The sequence below is a fragment of the Haematobia irritans genome, unplaced genomic scaffold (genome assembly GCF_050003625.1).
Source record: "Haematobia irritans isolate KBUSLIRL unplaced genomic scaffold, ASM5000362v1 scaffold_85, whole genome shotgun sequence".
Lineage (NCBI taxonomy): Eukaryota > Metazoa > Arthropoda > Insecta > Diptera > Muscidae > Haematobia > Haematobia irritans.
In genome coordinates, this window is record NW_027445847.1 from 7,716 (window position 1) to 15,430 (window position 7,715).

Consider the following 7,715-nt stretch of genomic DNA (forward strand, 5'->3'; position numbering starts at 1 on the left):
CATTGCAGCCAAATTTTTCCCCTGTGAAGAAAGTAGTATGAGACTTTCTGTAAAAAAGAGAAAACTAAAACCTTGGCAGAAAGTGGCAGGGCACTTTCTTTTAACAAAATAAAAGGGAGAAGTCATAGCTAATGACTTCTTAGGCGCGTAGATTTCAGAGAGTAGAAATCTACTACAAATCCTATCGAGCAATTTAGGAAATGATTACCTATAGCGGGGAGAAAAATAAAGCGAGACCAAGTTCAGTTTTATAAGTACAATTTATTTTACCATCCTTTGAGCGATGTTGATACTTCGGCTGACGTTGACAAAAGAGCAAGTTACATTTTGTATTTTAATTAAGAAACTTCGCATTGATCGAAAATACTACCAAATTTATGTTATACTTTTAGTATATAAGAGTTTAAACTAAATGCAGCGTATCATATATATTATTGTTAAACAAGGTTTAACATACTCCCCCCCTTGGCCGGAAAAGGCCAATGAAGTGAGAAGATGATGATGAATGTGATTGTAGTAATTTGGTTGATCGAATCGGTCAGTGCGGGGCTCGGGCTGTTCATTTCTTCGGTGTTAATGTCCTTCAAAGAGAAAGAGTTGATGTGGAGGATGATATGACCAACTGAAAAAAACTTCTTCGACCGGAGTGGGAGTTGAACCTATGTCTCTTCGTTTATGGGTTGGAGATGCATCATCTGGGCTACTGAACTGTGTGTGTAGATGGACTTCTAAAAGAAAGAAACAATTAGTTCGTTAACTCCATTCGTCACATTGAAGTCATAGCGAGTAACAACTTCCTTGAAAGGTGCGTAGCTTCCCAGAGTGTAGAAAAGCCACCTACAAAGGCTTGCGAGTCATTCGGATCCGATGATTACCTTTTCCCGTGTGATTATGGAGAAATATTATTTATTAAGGGGTTATTTATAGCTTACGACAACAACAGATCCAGGTAATGTCCATATAACAAAGAGCGTCAAATATATGCCATTTGATTTATGCAAAGGCTTCCCCGGGGCGAAGAAAAGTTATGCTGTATTTATAATTTCATGTACTTGAGTCAATGTATTCTTATACTTCTGTAAGAATAGATATAACAATTTTGTGTAATTTATTGGGTTAAAGTAGGAGTTGAACCCGGGACGTATGTCATGGGAGTTGAACGTTCATACGCCGAGCCACTGCCGTTCATCGATTAACGTTGGTTTATGGTGTTTTATTTATAGCGTTGTAATTGTATTAGAAATAATAAACATTGTTAGGTTAGGTTAGGTTAAAGTGGCAGCCCGATTAAGATTCAGGCTCACTTAGACTATTCAGTCCATTGTGATACCACATTAACTAAAAGTACCTATTACATATGGGCACTTCTAGTTTTAACCGCTGAACCTTCTTGATTATTTTTCTTTGTTGAACCAACCAGATTGTTCCAAAAATATTAGCAGACTGCTTAAGTTAACGTTTTCCAGATCCGCCAGTAATCTGAAGCTATATGCTCCTAAAAGTTGCTTGCGCTTTACACAAAATGCAGGACACTCACACAAGAGGTGTTTAATTGATTCTTTTTCCTCCGCATCATGACAGCTCATACAATAGTCATTATACTTCACGCCAATAGTTTTTGCAAAATCTCCTATCAGGCAGCGACCCGTTATAGCACATATCAGGAGTGATATCTGACGTCTCGAGAACATTAGCATATCTAGTGTGCGGTTTAAGTTGAAATGGGGCCATATTTGCTTGGTGTCGTTACAACCCTGGCAATTCTCCCATCGAACATTTGCCATCATAACAGCCTTCTCACGCAGCATGAGCTTGCAGGTAGCTAGGGGCATACCAACAAATTCTAGTTCCCCTGGAATATGTAAGGTAGTCCCTAGCCTTGCCAACTCATCCGCTTCGCAGTTCCCCGGAATGTTCCTATGGCCAGGCACCCATATTAGGTGAATATTGTACTGCTCAGCCATCTCATTGAGAGATTTGCGGCAATCGATGGCCGTTTTCGAGTTGAGGAACACAGAGTCCAAGGATTTTATTGCAGGTTGACTGTCTGAGTATATATTAATGCCCACATTTTTTGGAACATTACTTCTCAGCCAATTCGCCACCTCTCTTATTGCTAATATTTCAGCCTGAAAAACACTACAGTGATCAGGTAATCTTTTCGCTATTCGAAGTTCCAGATCTTTAGAATATACTCCGAAACCCACTTGGCCATCCAATTTGGAGCCATCAGTGTAGAAATCTATATATCTTTTATTCCCCGGGGTCCGTGTACACCACGCCTCACTGTTGGGAATTAGAGTCTCAAACTTTTTGTCGAAAAGTGGACTCGCCAAAGTGTAATCCACTACGTTAGGCACATCTGGCATTATTTTGAGGACCGAACTGTGACCCTAACTTTTTTCCGACCACAGCGATAGCTCGCGCAACCGCACAGCCGTTGTTGCAGCTGACTGTTTGGCCAAAATGTCTAAAGGCAATAGATGCAGTATGACATTAAGGGAGTTTGTTCCTGTCTTGCTGAATGCACCTGAGATACACAAGCCCGCCATACGCTGAACTTTGTCTAAACTTGTCGGCTGGTGAAGTGCCGGCCACCAGACTACAACACCATATAGCATTATAGGTCTAACCACTGCCGTGTATAGCCAATGTACAATTTTTGGTTTCAGTTCCCACTTTTTCCCTATTGCCTTTTTGCACGAGTATAAAGCTACCGTTGCTTTCCTCGCCCTTTCTTCAATATTAAGCTTAAAGTTCAGCTTCCTTTCCAAAATAACGCCAAGGTATTTTGCACACTCCCTAAAGGGAATTTCAATACCCCCTAAGGAAATGGGCCTAACTGTGGGAGTTTTGCGATCTTTGCAGAACATGACTATTTCTGTCTTTGCAGGATTTACCCCAAGACCATTATCTTTCGCCCATTTCTCAGTCATCCGGAGGGCTCTCTTTATAATATCTCTAATTGTTGATGGGAATTTTCCCCTGACTGCTAGCGCCACATCATCTGCGTATGCCACCACTTGTATCCTTTCTTTTTCTAGGGAAACCAGAAGGTCGTTTATAGCAACATTCCAAAGAAGAGGTGATAGAACTCCTCCTTGAGGAGTGCCTCTGTTCACATACTTTTGTATGTTTGCTTGTCCTAGTGTGGCTGAAATACGTCTCTTCATTAGCAGTTCGTCTAACAGCCTGAGTATACATGGATCAACATTCAGAGTTGTCAGTCCATTTAATATCGAGCTCGGATGGACATTATTGAACGCCCCTTCGATGTCTAGAAACGCCACGATTGTGTATTCTTTGACAGATAGTGAGCTTTCAATAAAGCTGACTAGTTCATGTAGTGCGGTCTCAGTAGACCTGCCCTTCGAGTATGCATGCTGTCGTTTCGAGAACAAACTTGAATCGATGCTAGTTCTAAGATAAATATCTATCATCCTCTCCAGAGTCTTAAGTAGGAATGAGGATAAGCTGATTGGTCGGAAATCCTTCGCCCTCGAGTGAGAGGCTTTTCCCGCTTTAGGTATGAAAACGACTTTTGTTTCCCTCCACTTTCCTGGGATATATGATAAGTTGATACATCCTTTATATATCACCGACAACCAGGGGATAATTTTGTCAGTTACAGCTTGTAACTCCGCCGGAGTAATTCCATCAGGTCCAGGGGATTTGAATGGTCCAAAGCTATTTAGCGCCCATCTTATTCTAGTTTCCGATACAATTTCCTCGACAGGAAACGACCGCTGAGCAACTGTGGCATCGCCAGTACATGGTTCAACCGTCTGATTTCCAGGAAAATGTGTGTCCAATAGTACCTCCAGCGTCTCCTCACTGGACGTTGTCCAATTGCCCTCCGATGTTTTAATGAAACCTGGAGCGGAGTTGGTGGATGCTAGAACCTTCCGTAGTCTGGAAGCCTCGGACGTATTCTCAATACTGCTGCAGTAAGCATTCCAAGAGTTATGCTGAGCCTTTCTCAGTTCTCGCTTGTATCCTCTCAGATTCTTCTTGTAAGCGTCCCAGTCCTCAGGGGCTCTGGTGGACTTTGCCTTGTTAAAGAGCTTCCTGCAGGATTTCCTCATATTACTTAATTCCGTAGACCACCATGGTGGTCGATGTTTCCCCCTTGGCTTTCCTCTAGGGCATGCAGCTTTCAGTGAGATGTTGAAGGCCTTAGTAATCCGCTCCACTGCGTGTTTGACATCTTGCACATTTCTCATATTTGTCTCTGTTATTTCCGGTATCATCATATTGAACGATTCCCTATACCTATTCCAGTCAGCTTTCCTAACATTTGGCGGAAATATGATCTTGGTGATATGAACATCAAATTTGAAACTGATGTAGCGATGATCTGAGAAGCTGTGTTCACTTAAAACCTGCCACTCAGATATCATTTCATTCAGTTCTTGCGAGGCCAAGGTGATGTCCAAAAACTCTTGCCTGTTTTTAGTGACAAAGGTTGGGACATCTCCCTTGTTGCAAACTACCAGATTAGTACGCAAAATAAACTCTATTAGCGACTCTCCCCTTGCATTAATGTCACCACTTCCCCATATACTTTGATGTGCATTTGCATCGCATCCCATAATGAGTTTTGTCTTTGTTTTCAATGACTCCTCGACTAAGGTGTTAACGGCACATGGAGGCATCTCCCTATCATGTCCCATGTAGACCGAAGATACCCAATATTTGCATTTAGCTATTTCTAAACTGGCAACGACCGTGTCTGTATTGCACATTGAAGGAAGCAGAAACAAGTTGAGCTCGTTTGTAGCCATTATACAGGCTCGATTTACATCATTACCAGTATACTGCAATAGTTTGAACCCCGGAGTACTTAATTCACATATTTTGTTTTTATAAACATATGGTTCTTGAATAAGAACTATATCTATGTCCCCTTTCATCAGGAGAACTTTTAAGGCAGCACATGCAGCCTTACAATGATGAAGATTTATCTGGAGGATCCGTAGGACCATCGAGATTTTCAACAACCGTCACATCAGCCGCTTCAATCGAGTCATCAAGAATGTCCTCTTCAGAGATATCGGTGACTCTCGCAATAACCATATGTTCAACTTTGGTGAGTTCTGAGGCAGTAGAAGCCTCCTCACGCATACGGTATCTATCCATGTCTTCAAATGTCTTGGTATCCCCCTCGACTTCGCAAGAGGATCCGCTTACTTCTGATTCAGACAGAGGCTTGTCCATTTCTGAATCCTTTAGCTGATCGTTTTTATACACCTTCATTTGGATATAATGAAAGCCATAACATACACGGCCCTGGGACTTTGCTAGATGTGGCAAAGACTGAGTGTTCAATATAAACACTGCATGCCGTCTTGGCCCATCCACTTCATCCAAACGGCCAACCTTCCAATCAGCTGTTGGAAGATCTGGATTGCATTGTTTCAGTCTATTTAAAATAGATTCAGGGTCAGGAGGGTTTGCAGGTATCCACGCATGTGCTCTTGGTCTAGCCGGTATGTCTTTCTTCTCGACTAACTCTAGAGCAGCTCCTTCCCAAACTTCACCAATTAGTATCAGAGCAGCTTTAAAACATTCTATAGACCTCTGGTCCTCAACTGCGACTAGCTTAAATCGTCCTTGATACCAACCAGCCTCTTGGTGTCGAGGATCTGGGCCGGGAAACTTTTCCAGCACCTGTGAGTAGACGCCAGACAAAGCATTCTCAATTTCCCCCCATTTTTGCTTTGGAACCATACCGTCCAATGCTCCTTTATTTATGATAGCCATCACAAGGCTGTCTTTAGCAACTGAGGCAAACGATCGTTGATCCCTTTTGGAGGATGGCAGCTCATCCGGTGATCGTTCCCTTTTTCCAGCCTGAAGAATTCCTTGAGCCCATTTTAAGGAATCGCTTTGTTTAGCCGACAACGTGCTTGGGTCGACTGATCCTAATTTCTTTAGGATAAACAAAGCATTTCTGCGTTCTTTGAATCTCTTTCGTGAGGGATTACCTCCTTTTGATGCCGTTACCTTGGAAAAGGTCCGACTTGTCAAATTGTCGCCACCTGTCGACCCGTCTACAGGTCGACTAATTGGGCCTAACTCTTGGTCATTGCCCAAATTTATAACTTCAGTCGATACCCGTCCACTGGGCCCTGAAGTTAGCAACCCAGTGGATGTCTCTGAATTTCTCTGCATGGTGGCCTAATATCCCACCACACTTGAAATTCGTAGTAGGTACTTATTACGATGATTTTATCCGCTATTAAAAAACACGTCCGTTCCGTTCGACGGTTGAAATAACAATAAACATTGTTGATATTTGATGTGATGGATGTAAATTACAAGCCGATGATCAACAAATAAGTCAATAAAATTACTCCTTAAATTTTTTGAGTGAAGAAAAAACTTCTTTCGTGGTAGGGATAGAACCACTTACCTTCTGAACGAGAGTTCGAGGTGAATCGTTCGAGCTATCAACATCATTACACACCTGTAGCCAATACAAGTTTATGAGTTCGTTTGCCGCAAGTGGGTTTATGTATACACATTTTGAGATGGGATATGACAGTTTTAAGTTAAATTTAATGAAATAGTGAATAAAATAAAATAAAAAAAATTAGTTGAAAAAAATTGTTGACGAACAGCGGAGTTGAACCCGGGTCATCAGAGTTGTGAGTCAAATGCGTACGCTCTAGGCTACAGAGGAATATTGTACCCAGTTAGCTAAATAGGAAGTGGGTTCGATTAGTCATTGCATGGCGTATCATTGACCGTTGGGATATATTTTACCAATATATGCTAACACTGAGATGGGTTATTTTAATTGCAACAGTGAAATTAAATAAAATGTTCGAAATAAAAATGTATACTTTTAATGGAGCCGGGATTGAACTTGGGTTCTCTGTATTGTGAGCCACGGTTGCTTGCTGTACACCACAAGCACATAGTTTCATCTTCTAGCTTCACTAGAAGTGGGTTCGATAGAAGAAGGTTATTATGTTTTACATGCAATATCATGTATTCACAAATACCAATATTTTTTCCAATATTTGTTCGGCTGGAAATGAGTGAAAGAGTGATCACAAAATCAATTATTTTAAAATAATACTTAAATTGTTTTTTTTTTTTCATGGGAAGGGCAAATTTTTAATTTGATATATATAAGTGAATTTTGGAATGGCAACAAAAATTGATTTGGGAATTACTGGAATTGAACATGAGCATAAAAATTCATGAATACAATGTTTAACCACTTAGCTAATACTGGAACGTATCCATTCATGGCTATTAAGGAGGATTAATTAGAGGGAACTTTGTTTAATACGAGGATCTGTTTCATACATATATTCTTGAAATTAAGAAAGAGTGGAAGAAGATTTTGATTTAGTAATCACATAGCCACATTTGACACATTATTTTCCACGACAATTTTTGTAGCATTAGCGAATCATCCAACATTTTTTTTTTGTTGGTTTTTGTAAATCACAGGAATATATGTTGGAATTGTGTTGGAAACATTATTTACAATTTATAAAAGGAACTTTTCACATTCACTTTTATTTATCATACATGCACTTTTTCACAATTTTGTGGATGTTGCAACATAAATGAGATGGGCACATATGCGAAAACCGAATGGTATTGCGCGCATATGTTTGTGACAGCACATAGTGTTCTGAGAGAGAACCAAATTTTACTGTTTGATGTTGAAGATGTGTTAAGTTTGCACAATTAAA